Raw genomic sequence first — 14,624 nt, forward strand, 5'->3', positions numbered from 1 at the left:
CATTGCTGACATGTACATCAAAAGAACTGTTGGCCCAGAAAGAAACTCACTACAGACTGATTCATTTGCCTGTCACCATAATCATTATTGCTTGTCTCATTTTCGGTTCTTATAAGTGTATTTCTAGTAGCACATGATCTCACTCATCTAAGGGAAATGATGAACTACATAGACTGATGAACAAGAAAAGACCCAGAGACAAGGAGGCATGGATCAGACTGTCGGACCTCAGGGGGAGGTAGGGGAGGGTGGGGATAAAGGGGAGAGATCAACCAAAGGACTTGTGTGCATCCATAATAGCCTAACCAGTGGTCAAGGACAACAGGGGGGTGGTGGCATGCATGGGGAGGGGTTTGGTATGGGAATGGGGGGATGAGGACAAATATATGATACCTTAATCAATAAAGAAATTTAAAGAAACAAACAAAAAAAAGAACCCCCTTAAAGGGTCAACATATAAAATCTCTTTTGCAGCCACTCGCTCTGGGCTCTGACAGAATGAGGGCAGAGCAGGCTACAGTTGTGTGAGGAAAAACTGGGGTTTGTGGTTCTGGGGAGAGAGCTGAGAAAACAATTGCCAGGATATCTATGCTGAGTTGCTCTACAACACTACTGATGCCATCTTTCTTTGGTTGAGCTTGCCCTTCCATACAGCATCAGCCTGGGGGAAAGCAATAGCCCCACCCTCTAGACTCTCTGTTGACCCATCTTGTAGAGCTTCTGCCCTGCTGAGGAGTGAGAGGCCTGGGATGAGGTGTAGAGGTCTGGGCAGACTCAAGGGATGTTAGTGACTGAGTTGTGTGGCTTTCCTTTGAACCTGACTGGTGCCTCCTCCTTACGGTAAACCACTAGCCCTACTCTCTGAGCTCCCACAGGCCCCAACCTCATGACTCTTGGTGGCTCCACCCCTCTGACCTCTGGACAGAATCCAGGACAGTCTGAGGAGAGTGGCTCTGGGACGGAAGCCACTAGTAAAAAACTAAAATGGCAATAAATAAGGACCTATTAATAATCACCTTAAATGTAAATGGTTTAAATGCTCCAATCAAATGACATCGGGTAGCTGAATGAGTAAGAAACCAAGACCCATATATATGCTGTCTACAAGAAAACCACCTCAAAACAAAAGATATACACAGACTAAAAATAAAGAGATGGGAAAAGATATTTCATGCACATGGAAATGAAATAAAAGCTGGAGTAGCAATACTTATATCTTACAAAATAGACTTTAAAACAATGGCTATGGTAAAAGACAATGAAGGACACTATACAATGATAAAGGGAGCAATCCAACAAGAGGCTATGACCCTTGTAAACATTTATGCACCCAACATAGGAGCACCTAAATATATAAAGCAAATCTTGATAGACATAAAGTGAGAAACGACTGTAATACATTCACAGTAAAGAACTTTAACACCCCATTGACATCAGTGGATGAATCTTCCAGACAGAAAATCAACAATGAAACTGTGGCCTTAAATGATACACTAGATCAAATGGATTTAATAGATAGCATTTTGCCCCAAAGTAGCAGAATATACATTATTTTCAAGTGCACATGGAACATTTTCTAGACCACATGTTAGGACACAAAATAAGTATCAATAAATATAAAAAGATTAAAATAATATCAAGCACCTTCTCTAACCATCCTATCTAATAAAATAATATGCAAATTACCATACCTCTGCTACACCCACAAAGCAATGCCCATCAGCCAATCAGGAGCAAGTATGCAAATTAACCCAACCAAGATGGCTGCAGCCATGGAGCTACAGCAAGCAGGAGGCTTGGGTTGCCCCGGCAATGGAGGAAGCCAAGCTTCCCTGCTGCCCTGGCCAGTCCAGGCCTATACTCAAGGCTCCAAAGTTTCAATTATAGAAGATAAATAAATCCCGACAAAAATGGTGGCAGCCACGGAGCTGGAGAGAGCAGGAGGCCTGAGTTGCCCCTAGCGATGGAGGAAGCCAAGCTCCCCTGCCGCCCTGGCCAGCCCAGGCCTACAATCAAGGCTACAAAGTTTCAATTATAGAAGATAAATAAATCCCAACAAAAATGGCAGCAGCCACAGAGCTGGAGAGAAGAAGAGGCTTGAGTTGTCCCCGGTGATGGAGGAAGCCAAATTCCCACAGCCTTGGCCTGCCTTGGCTTCTGCTACAAAGTTTCAATTATAGAAGATAAATAAATCCCAACAAAAATGGCTGCAGCCACAGAATGAGCAGGATGCTTGGCTCCACTAAAGGCTACAAAGTTTCAATTATAGAAGATAAATAAATCCCAGATACCAGGGCCTCTGCTTGGCTCGCCGGGGGTGTCGCTGGCCTGCAAACCACCATAGGCCCCTCACCCAGGCTGCCCCATGCCCCAAGGGAACCCCCACCCTGATCCGGGATACCCTTCAGGGAAAACCAGCTGGCCCCCACCCATGCAATAGGCTTCTATCCTATCTAATAAAAGAGTAATATGCAAATTGACCATCACTCCAACACACAAGATGACTGCCTCATGTGGTCAAAGATGGCTGCCCCATGTGGTCAAAGATGGCTGCCCCCATGTGGACACAAGATGGCTGTGACAAGATGGCCAGCAGGTGAGGGCAGTTGGGAGGGACCAGGTCTGCAAGGGAGGGCAGTTGTGGGCGATCAGGCCAGCAGGGGAGGGCAGTTAGGGGTGACCAGGCTGGCAGAGGAGGGAAGTTGGGGGTGACCGGGCCTGCAGGGGAGGGCAGTTAGGGGTGACCAGGCCTGCAGGGGAGAGCAGTTTGGGGGAACCAGGCCTGCAGAGGAGGGAAGTTAGGGGCAATCAGGCTGGCAGGGGAGCAGTTAGGCATCAATCAGGCTGGTAGGGGAGTGGTTAGGGGGTGATCAGGGTGGCAGGCAGAAGCAGTTAGGGGCAATTAGGAAGGCAAGCAGGCAAGCAGTTGGGATCCAGCAGTCCTGGATTGTGAGAGGGATGTCTGTCTGCCCGTTTAGACCCGATCCTACTTGGATCGGGCCTAAACGGGCAGTCGGACATCCCTTGAGGGGTCCCAGATTGGAGAGGGTGCAGGCTAGGCTGAGGGACACACACCCTCATGCACGAATTTCATGCACTGGGCCTCTAGTAATGGTATAACATTAAAAATCAATCACAAGAAAAACACTGAAAAACACAAAAACACATGGAGATTAAATGACGTTATAAAATAATACATGGATTAACAATGAGATAAAAGAAGAAATCAAAAGATAATTTGACCAATATTGTACTCAATGGGCAAAAACTAAAACCATTTCCCTTAAGAACAGGAACAATGCAGGGATGCCCACATTCACCACTCCTATTTGACATAATACTGGCAGTGCTAGCCATAGTGATCAGACAAAAAGAAGAAATTTAACCTTTTGCACTCAGATGTCGAGTGTGACTCGACACGGTTAGCATTAGAATAAAGGAATCAAGAAAAAAGCAAGTGAGTGCAAAGGGTTAAAAAAGGCATCAAAATTGAAAAAGAAGTAAAGTTTTCATTATTTGCAGATGACTTGATATTGTACGTAGGATACCCTAAAGACTCCATCAAAAAACTACTAGAACTAATAAATGAATTTGACAATGTAGCAGGATACAAAATTAACCCAGAAATCTATGGCTTTATTATACACCAATAATGAACTCACAGAAAGAGAAACAAAAAAACAATCCCATTTACCATTGCAACAAAAAAATTAAGATACCTAGGAATAAATGTAACCAAGGAGGTAAAGGATCTGTACTTAGAAAATTACAGGATGCTGAAAAAAGAAAGAAAGTCATTAAAAAATGGAAGAATATACTGTGTTCATAGATTGGAAGAATCAACATCATTAAAATGTCCATACTACCCAAAGCAATCTATAGATTCAATGCAATCCCCATTAAAATACCAACGGCATACTATAAAGACCTAGAACAAACTCTCCAAAAATTCACCTGGAATAAAAAAAGACCCTGAATAGCTGTAGCAATCTTCTTTCTCAAAGTTCTTCTTTCTCACAATACCAGGTATCAAGCTATAATACAAAGCTACTGTTCTCAAAACTGCCGGGTACTGGCACAAGAACAGACATATAGACCAATGGAACAGACATATAGACCAAAGGAACAGAACAGAGAACCCAGAGATCAACCCAAGCCATTATGCTCAATTAATATTTGACAAAGGAGGCAAGAGCATACAATGGAGTCAAGACAGTCTCTTCAATAAAGGGTGTTGGGAAAATTGGACAGATACATGCAAAAAAAATGAAACTAGAACACCAACTTACATCATACACAAAAATAAACTCAAAATGAATAAAAGACTTAAATGTAAGATGGGAAACCATAAAAATCCTAGAAGAAGCCATAGGCAGCAAATATCAGACATATGTTGTAGCAATATCTTTACCGATACAGCTCCTAGGGCTATGGAAACTAAGGAAAAAATAAACAAATGGGACTACATCAAAATAAAAAGCTTCTGCACGGTGAAAGAAACCATCAACAAAGCATTAAGAAAGCCCACTGCATGGGAGAACATATTTGCCAATGTTATCTCTGATAAGGGTTTAATCTCCAAAATTTATAGGGAACTCATAAAACTTAACAAAAACAATTCAATCAAAAAATGGGCAAAGGACCTAAATGGACACTTTTCGAAAGAAGACATACAGAAGGCCATGAAACATATGAAAAAATGCTCAAAATCACTAATCGTCCAAGAGATGCCGATTAAAATGACAATGAGATATCACCTCACACCTGTCAGAATGGCTACCATCAACAAATCAACAAATGACAAGAGTTGGTGAGAATGTGAAAAAAAGGGAACCCTAATACATTGCTGGTGGGAATGCAGACTGGTGCAGCCACTGTGGAAAACAGTATGGAGTTTCCTCAAAAAATTAAATATGGAATTGCCATTTGACCTAGTGATCCCACTTCTAGGAATCTATACTAATAAAAGGGTAATATGTTAATTAGACCGGGAGACCTTCCAGATGTCCTTCTAGACAAAGCCATGGTGGTGGGGCTAAGGCAGAGGTGGTTAGGGGTGATCAGGCCAGGAGAGGAGGGCAATTGGGGGCCAGCAGCCCATCAGGGGGCTGCCAATTGGGGGTGAGCAAGCCGGCAGGGGGGACAATTGGAGGCAAGAAGGTGGGTGGGGGAGGCCGTTGGGGGCAAGCAGTCAAGCAGGCAGTGTGGTTAGGAGCTAGCAGTCCCGGATTGTGAGCAGACATCTCCCGAGGGGTCCCAGATCGGAGAGGGTGCAGGACAGGCTGAGGGACAACTCCCTCTCATGCACAAATTTTGTGTACCAGGCCATTAGTATATCATAAGAAACCCAAAGCACCAATCAGAAAGAATGTATGCACCCCTATGTTCATAGCAGCACAATTTACAATAGCTAAGATCTGATAAAAACAGCCCAAGTGCCCATCAGTAGAGGAGTGGATAAAAAAAGCTGTGGTACATTTACACAATGGCAGCTATAAAAAAGAAAGAACTCTTTATCATTTGCAACAGCATGGATGGACCTTAAGAGCATTAGCCAGTCAGAGAAAGATAAATATCACATAATCTCACTTATATGTGGAATCTAATGAACAAAATAAACTGATGAACAAAATAGATCCAGACACATAAAAGCGTGGAACAGTATGGAATCTCAGAGGGAAGGTGGTGGAGGATGAGTGGGTGGGAGGATAGCAACCAAAGAACTTGTATGCATATATGCATAACCTATGGATACAGACAATAGGGTGGTGAAGGCCTGGGGCAGGAGGCAGGGCAGACTAGAAGGGGTCAATGGGGGAAAAACATGATATATGTAATACTTTCAACAATAAAGATTTAATTCTTTTTTTAAAAAGAGTAAAAGAGGACAGTTTGTGCTCAGCTCAATCTCATTGCTGTAGATAGTTCTAAATTTTTTAAAGGAACCAGGAATATATAATTGAGTATATAATCTCAAAAAGTTTTAATGTTGGCTCAAATTACTTTTAAATATTAAGGAGGCCAAAATAAAGTCATTTTATAAACTCTGAGCAATACAAATATACATAAATATCACATAATCTCACTCATATGTAGAATCTAACACAATAAACTGATGAACAAAACAGATCCAGAGACACTGAAACATGCAACAGACTGGCGTATTTCAGAGGGAAAGGGCGGGGAGGAGGCACAGGAAGAAATTAACCAAAGAACTTATATGCATACTAGAGGCCCGATGCATGAAATTCGTGCAAGGGGTTCAGCCCCCACTGCCACTGTGGCTGCCTTTGCCTTGGCCCCCACCACCATGGCTTCATCTGGAAGCTCCTGCTGAAGGATGTCTGGTCTGATTAGCATATTATGCTTTTGTTATTATAGATTATTATTATAGATACTAGAGGCACAGCACGCAATTGAAATCGCGTGAGGAGGTGCCCCGCCTCCCGCTGTGCGAGGAGGCACCCCACAGGGGGCTGGGACCCGCGCCTGACTCATGCAGCACTGGCCACTGTGGGAGTCAGGCCAGGCCAGCGCCACGGGGTGGTCAGGACCCATGCCTGACTTCTGCAGTGCTGGCCGCTGCAGGAGTCAGGCCGGACCGGTGCCACAGGGGGCCGGGACCCGCACCTGACTCACAGTGTCCCCCAGCCCCCCTGCCTGCATCCGCTCCAGGGCTGCCTGAACCACAGAGCCTGCTCAGGCAGGCCCCCCTGCCTCTGTCTCTGTCTCCATTCTGGGCCTCACCTGCACGCACAACCTCCTCCTGACTGGTCGTGACACGTTACGGAGTCATGGCCTAATTTGCATTATATATATATATATATATATATATATATATATATATATATATATATATATTAGAGGCCCAGTGCACGAAATTCGTGCAGGGGGGCAGGGGGGTGTCCCTCAGCCCAGCCTGCACCCTCTCCAATCGGGCCTAAACGGGCAGTCGGACATCCCTCTCACAATCCAGGACTGCTGGCTCCCAACTGCTCTCCTGCCTGCCTTCCTGATTACCCCTAACCGCTTCTGCCTGCCAGCCTGATCACCCCCTAACCACTCCACTGCCAGCCTGATTGATGCCTAACTGCTCCCCTGCCAGCCTGTTTGCCCCCAACTTCCCTCCTCTGCCGGCCTGGTCACCCCTAACTGCCCTCCCCTGCAGGGTTGATCACCTCCAACTGCCCTCCCTTGCAGGCCTGGTCCCTCTCAACTGCCCTCCCTTGCAGGCCTGGTGCCTCCCAACTGCCCTCCCCTGCTGGCCATCTTGTGGTGGCCATCTTGTGTCCACATGGGGGCAGGATCTTTGACCACATAGGGGCGGCCATATTGTATGTTGGAGTTATGGCCAATCTGCATATTACTCTTTTATTAGATAGGATATATATATTGCCCTCCCCTGATAGCCTGGTCACCCCTAACTGCCCTCCCCTGCAAGCCTGGTCACCCCAAACTATACTCCCCTGCAGGCCTGGTCCCCCCCAACTGCCCTCTCCTGCAGGCCTGGTCCCCCACAACTGCCCTCCCATGCAAGCCTGGTTGCCCCCAACTGCCCTCCCCTGCAGGCCTGGTCACCCTTAACTGCCCTCCCCTGCAGGCCTCATAGCCCCAATTGCCCTCCCTTGCAGGCCTGATCCCTCCTAACTGCCCTCCCCTGCTGGCCTGATTGCCCACAACTGCCCTCCCCTGCCGGCCATCTTGTGGTGGCCATCTTGTATCCACATGGTGCGACCATCTTTGACCACATGGGGACAGCCATCTTGTGTGTTAGTGACAGTCAATTTGCATATTATTCTTTTATTAGATAGGATAGATGCATAGCCCATGGATAAACAATAGTTTAGGGAAGGCCAGAGGAGGGGGCAGGAATGGGATGGAAGGGGCCAATGGAGGAAATAAGGGGACATCTGTAACACTTTCAACAATAAAGATTAAATAAATAAATAAATAAATAAATAAATAAATAAATAGGAGAGGAAATGTTCCAAAGAGATGAATTGGAGAGAGGGAATACAGACAACTCTTTTTAAAAGTTGTTGCTTTAAAGGGGAACAAAGAGCCCTGGCTGGTGTGGCTCAGCTAGTTAGAGTGTCATCCATAACCAAAGGGTTGTGGGTTTGATTCCCAGCCAGGGCACATACCCAGGCTTTGGATTTAATCCACAGTTGGGGCACCTATAGGAGACAACTGATTGATGTTTCTCTCTCACATGAATGTTTTTCTCTCTCCCTATTTCTTCTTCTCTGTCTAGAATCAATGAAAAAACTATCTAGGGGTGAAGATTTAAAAAAATAAAATAAAGGGAAACAAAGAAATAGTTTAATCTTACAAATATAATATTAAGCAAAAGAGTCTATGAAAGAATGCCTCCAGAAAAAGTAGACATATGTAATACTTTAAACAATAAAGAATTAAAAAGAAAGAAAGAAAGCCTCCTATCTATATATATAAAAGGCTAAGTTGACTCGCACATGCACGATACCTATAAAGCTCTCACTGGCACCAATAGCATGCATGTGTTTCGATCTGTCATTGTCGATTATTAATTTGGTTGACACTTCTATTATAGAGAAAGGGTGAATAGTGATATTAAAATATTTCTTCTAATGAATTTTCTTTCAATGTGCACGAATCCATGAACTGGGCCACTAGTCTACACTAATAAAAGAGAAACATGCAAATTGACCGTACCTCTGCTACTCCCACAAGCCACACCCACCAGCCAATCAGGAATGAGTATGCAAATTAACCCAACCAAGATGGCTGCAGCCACGGAGCGAGCAGGAGGCTTGGATTTCCCCGGCAATGGAGGAAGCCAAGCTTCCCGCAAATCCTGGCCAGTCCTGGCCTCCGCTCAAGGCTACAAAGTTTCAATTATATAAGATAAATAAATCCCAACAAAAATGGCTGCAGCCATGGAGCGAGCAGAAGGCTTGGGTTTCCCTGGTGATGGAGGAAGCCAAGCTTCCTGGCCTGCCCTGGCCTCCACTCAAGGCTACAAAGTTTCAATTATAGAAGAAAAATAAATCCCAGATACCAGGGCCTCTGCTTGGGTCGCCAGGGGGAGTGTCCGGCCTGCAAACCACCACAGGCCTCTCGCCCAGGCCGCCCCATGCCCCAAAGGAACCCACACCCTGATCCTGGACACCCTTCAGGGCAAACCAGCCGGCCCCCACCGGTTCACCAGGCCTCTATTCTATCTAATAAAAGAGTAATATGCAAATTGATCATCACTCCCCATGTGGTCAAAGATGGCTACCCCCATGTGGACACAAGATGGCCACCACAAGATGGCCAGCAGGTGAGGGCATTTGGGAGGAACCAGGTCTGCAAGGGAGGGCAGTTTTGGGCGATCAAGCCTGCAGGGGAGGGCAGTTAGGGGTGACCAGGCCAGCAGAGGAGGGAAGCTGGGGGCGACTGGGCCTGCAGGGAAGGGCAGTTGGGGCGGACCCAGGTCTGCAGGGGAGAGCAGTTGGGGGAGACTGTAAGAAGCAGTTATAGGGTTAAGCCTCGGACTGACCTGCTGGCAAAGTCGCAAACAAGTCCCAGCTTGGAGGGCACAGTCCTCTAAGCATAATTAAGCTTGATCTTGTAACTGCTCCCTAGACCTTTCCTGGGTAGCTAGTGGGCTGTGGGAGGGGCAGCAAGTGCTGCCAAAACAAGTGAAACTTACAACAACATTGTGGATTACCTTGTTTGTCCCTGACTATAAATAAAACCTCAACTTTGCAGTCTGGATCTGTTCTGTGGCCTCAGCCAGGCACAGAAGATCCACCTAGACCAGTGATGGGCAACCTTTTGAGCTTGGTGTGTCAAACTTCGCCAAAAAACTGAACATAACTCGGGTAGTGTGTCACTTTGAGGAAAAAAACATTATTTCACAAATGTTTCATCCTCAGGAGCAGCAAATGTTTCATCCTCGGCATGCGGCCGCCTCAGCGACCGCGTGTCATCAGAAATGGCTACGCGTGTCAGTGCTGACACGTGTGTCATAGGTTCGCCATCACTGACCTAGACCCAGCTTTTTGTCTTTGTCTATCATTTCTCCATCCTTCGTTGCCCCCGCCCAGGCGCACCGAACCCTTGGCTGTGCTGGTGTGGCACAGGAGACCAGGCCTGCAGGGGAGGGCAGTTAGGGGTGACCAGGCCTGCAGGGGAAGGCAGTTAGGGGTGACCAGGCCTGCAGGGGAGGGCAGTTAGGGGCAATCAGGCTGGCAGGGGAGCAGTTAGGCATCAATCAGGCTGGCAGGGGACTGGTTAGGGGCAATCAGGAAGGCAGGCAGGTGAGCAGTTGGGAGCCAGCAGTCCTGGATTGTGAGAAGGATCCCAGATTAGAGAGGGTGCAGGCTGGGCTGAAGGACACACACACCCCCATGCACGAATTTTGTGCACCGGGCCTCTAGTATTTATATAAAATTCCAAAAAAATCTTGTGACCAGGAAGGAACAAGGAAAAGTTTTCAGAGTAATAGCAATGTGTGTTTTTTCTTACATGGTGAATAGTGGGGTATTTGCATATTATCACAAAGTTTTAAAAAGTATTTGAGAAGACCAGATTTAAATTGAAACTCTAAAACTGTGGTTCTCAATCTTCTCTAAAACATTATATACATAGGTTTGGCCAGTAGGTGAACATTTGTACCATTCTGGTTTAATTAAAAGCAGAATTTGAAAACCACATAAAATCTTAAGAATTAAATCAGACTATAGCCATTTTATTCATTTTTAACTCCATAGAACTCTCTGTTTAACTCCATAGAACTCTCTGTGTGTTTGGTTCTGAGTAAAAAAAATGCAGTACAATAACTGCCAAGACATTCATTTTTTAATGGATATTTTAGTTTTATTTCCACCTCCTGAGATACTGCACTTCACAAACACAAACCATTTGGTTATATAATAGTGATCTAAGTGTGAAGACATGACTGTTTTTTTCTTGGTAAATTCGTGAGAGTAAAATCCCCACATTACAAAAGAGAAACAGAGCTTCTGCCAACCGCAATGATGCTTCTCAGCCATGAATGAGTTGGCTGTGGACTATGAGCAGTCAGATCCACCCATTGTTCCCAGTTGTTTTGCAAAAAGCAAGGAGAGCCCTAGCTGGTTTGGCTCAGTGGCTAGAGCGTGGGCCTGTGGAATGAAGGGTCCCGGGTTCGATTCCAGTCAAGGGCAGATGCCCCAGTTGTGGGCTCAATCCCCAGTAGGGGGTGTGCAGAGGGCAGCCAATCAATGATTCTCTCTCATCACTGATGTTTCTATCTCCCTCTCCCTCTCCCTCTCTGAAATCAATAAAAATCTATTTTAAAAAAGCAAGGAGAAGCCAGGGTATATCCATTCTACTACTGGGCGTTCATTCAACAGTTTGTTGAATTCTTTGAACACCTGTTTCAAAGGAGATGATCATCTACTTCACCAGAGATATGAGAGAAGGCAAATGCCTGAATGATTGATTTATGACACTTTCAGCCCCAAAGCAAAAAGGCCCTGAAACTAAGAAACTAAGTTCAAATGTGTTCATAAAAGAATACTCAATAAGCATAACCAATGGACCCAAGACATAGGGGGGGAGGGGGATGTGAGTGCAAGTGCCAGGGAGTAGGAGAGGCTGGGGGAAGATCAATGGGGAAAAAAAGGAGACATATGTACTACTATTTGTAATACTTTAAACAATAAAAAAAAGAATACTTCAAATCCATTACATTCTCCCTCACTGCATACAACACACATGCTGGTGGAAAGACATTATTTTATATCGAAGCCACCAAAAAAGCCAGACCACTTCTAAACCTATCCTAATAGCTGATGACTAAATCTTAAATAATTCTGAATTACAAGTAACAACAAAAGCCATTCTATCATTCTTTGTCTGCTTAAGCCAATAGTTGTCTGTTGTTGTTCTTTTAATAAAAAAGAAATGAAAGGTTCAATGACACTTTATAGTACACGCTGCTTGTATAACTTTGTGTGTGTGTGTGTGTGTGTGTGTGTGTGTGTGTGTGTGTGTGAATTCCTAATTTCTGGCTTATCAGTTAGTTAACCTCTGCTATTTTCTGGGATTCATTCCAAGGGGATCAAAATGCATTACTAAAATTGGCATCTCTGCTCCTAAGCTTAATTCAGAGAGGCTCTGAAGTAGACTGAAACCATTTTTTTAATATTCTGCACACAACTTTATGCTAAAAAGTAACAAACACTGTTTAAGATCAGTAATTGATAGGAAATGTGAAATTTTTAGTTCTCCTCCAAAACAATTTTTATGTATTCCAAATGTACAATACTGAAAGAGAGTATGTACTTTGCTGATGTCACATGTTTTTGTTGCAATGTTGCAAATACTCTACTTGACTTAAAGTTGAACAAGATTCTTTCAGGAATTGTGAGAGATGATCTAAGTATTTACATATAAACTATATATTTCTGACCGCTTTTATAAGTGTTTTTTCTCTTTAATTTTTGTTTTTAAAAAAAACCCTACAGGTATAAATCATAAATGCCTATAAACAAAAATGCCAAGAACCAATGTCATGAAATTATGAATCTAACATGCTAAAGAGTTAGAGCATTATACATTTTTTTAGTTGGGATACATCTTAGATATGATTAAAATGCCCTCGGAATCTCAACCCAGCCCCCTAATTTGACAGATGAGGAAACTGAGGCCCAGAGAAGGTAAGCTAACCAGTGTCACAGACAAATGGCACATCATACCAAAATTCTGACTTCAAGTCCAAAGCTCTGAGAGAATATTTGTTTCAATATCCTTTAAGATTTTGGGAAAGAATTTTAACAGAGGACACTCTAAGCAACCCCTCACTATAAGGACCTCCTTCAGGGTTCCAAGAGCCAGTGTCATCCTGTTTACAAAGGCAAGTCCCAGCAATGGCACCCACAATACCCAATTTCTTAGACGGCCTCGTCATACCTGAGGTTTCCGAAGTGATTCCCCAGTTGGGTCTCTTTTTCTCACCTCTACGAATCCCTTTAAACAAGTGCTTTGGTCGGGATTGGGTCTTGTTATTTTGTTTTTAATTTGCTTGAGGACAGCAGAAAGGGTGGAAAGCAGAGGCTCGAGTCTATAACACACTTTTTTTTTTTTCCTTCTGTCATCCAAACCAATAAATCCTTCCTCCAGGGCCCAAGGCTTACGGTTTAAGTCGCAGTCCCTTCCGTCCCAAAGCCCCAAAGTGCAGGAAGGAGACGGAAAAGAAGTTGTCGGGCTGGCACGTCCTTTCAGTGGCGCCCGGCAGGTGCGCCCAGGCTCAGCTGGCTGCCCTCGCTTCTGCGCCCCGATCCCCCTCGTCTCTGCTCCCTTCACCCCACCCCCTACCCCCGATTCCCAGCCCCGGGGGAAGCAGAGAGCTCCCCGGCGCCCCTCCAGCCGCCCCCCTGCCGCTGGCCTCTCAGGTGGCGCCGCTGAGCTGCCCCGAACCCCGGGTCCCCAGGTGGCCCACGGGCTCCGGGCGGGCCACGCGCGCCCCAGCGGCCGGCTCTTGGATTGCCCGGGGCCAGAAGAGGAGGCAGTGGGGGGAATGGAAGAGAGAGAAGTGGGTCCCACCTCGATGCCGGGGTCCAACCCAGACGGGAAGCAGAGATGGCGGCCGCACCCGGGCTCTCGCACTCGCGTGGCTCTGGCTCAGCCGGTGTGGACTCTGCAGTGGGGCGGCTCCAAACTCCTCACCGAAGGGGCCGGGCAACTCTCCGGAGAGTGGAGCGCAGCCGAGGGTGTGGGGAGGAGGGGCTGAGGGGGAACGGGTGGGGAGAGGAGCGGGGAGGGAGAGCGGGCTGCCGCCGGCGCCCCTCGCCACGCTCGCTCCGGGGCGGGAGGAACGGACCCAGCGGGCGGCCAGGTGACCCGGGGCGCAGGTGACCGAGGCGGCGGCTGGGATACCGCCGCGGGTGGCCGCGGGGAGGACAACCGGGACTCGGGAAGGAGGACCCCCTGCGTTCCCTGAGGCAGAAAGCAGAGGCAAGCCCAGCAGGAAGGCGGCGCGGCTCCTGGATGCTGCAGTCAGCTACAGCGCGCCCACCTTAAGCCAGTGCTTCTCAGACTCTTAGTTGGGCTAGGAGTCCCCCAGTTCCTCCCACTTCCAGACTCCCAGGCCTCTGCTCCACCAGGGGTGGGAAGTGTGCCATAGTGAATTCAGTAACTGCGGGGAGTGGGAAAGGAAAGCGAATTGAAAAGCCCAGGAATCGTGAGGTAGTGAGTTTCCTGTAACCAAGGATGTCAGCCAACCATATTGGTCATAAGAGGCCACTTATGCATCAAGTGTGGGGCTGGACTAAATGGCCACTTACCTTTATCTTGAAATTTAATGGCTTTTGATATAGGGGGGAAAAAAAGCGTCCTTGAACAGTCTGATTCCGACCTCAAAGTAAATAGACATTTTCTTGCTCTCCACTCAAAATGTTCGCCCATGGATTTGTTTATGAATTGAGGAGGTGCTGTGTGCCAGACAATATGCTAGGTGCAGTTATTATGTTCCTTGAACTCGTGGTTGTGGCAGACAGACAAGCAAGTACTCCTATAACTATCCATTGTGATATCCAGGGTGAGGAAGAATGAATTAAGTGGAGTAGACATACTCTAGGCTGGTTGGATAGTTAATTTTAGAAGGTTTCTAG

The 14,624-nt window shown here is 46.2% G+C and overlaps 1 protein-coding gene across 1 annotated transcript in view; it reads right to left on the minus strand.

Moving 5' to 3' along the window:
• LEPR (leptin receptor) overlaps nt 1-13,578 on the minus strand; it is a 105,173-nt gene extending 91,595 nt beyond the window's left edge. Inside the window, exon 1 of the mRNA XM_079776627.1 lies at nt 13,558-13,578. The gene's annotated coding sequence lies outside the window, so the exon portion shown is untranslated. The remainder of the gene's footprint in view (nt 1-13,557) is intronic.
• Nucleotides 13,579-14,624: the final 1,046 nt, after the last annotated feature.

Source organism: Cnephaeus nilssonii (assembly GCF_951640355.1).
Source record: "Cnephaeus nilssonii genome assembly, chromosome: 7".
NCBI lineage: Eukaryota > Metazoa > Chordata > Mammalia > Chiroptera > Vespertilionidae > Cnephaeus > Cnephaeus nilssonii.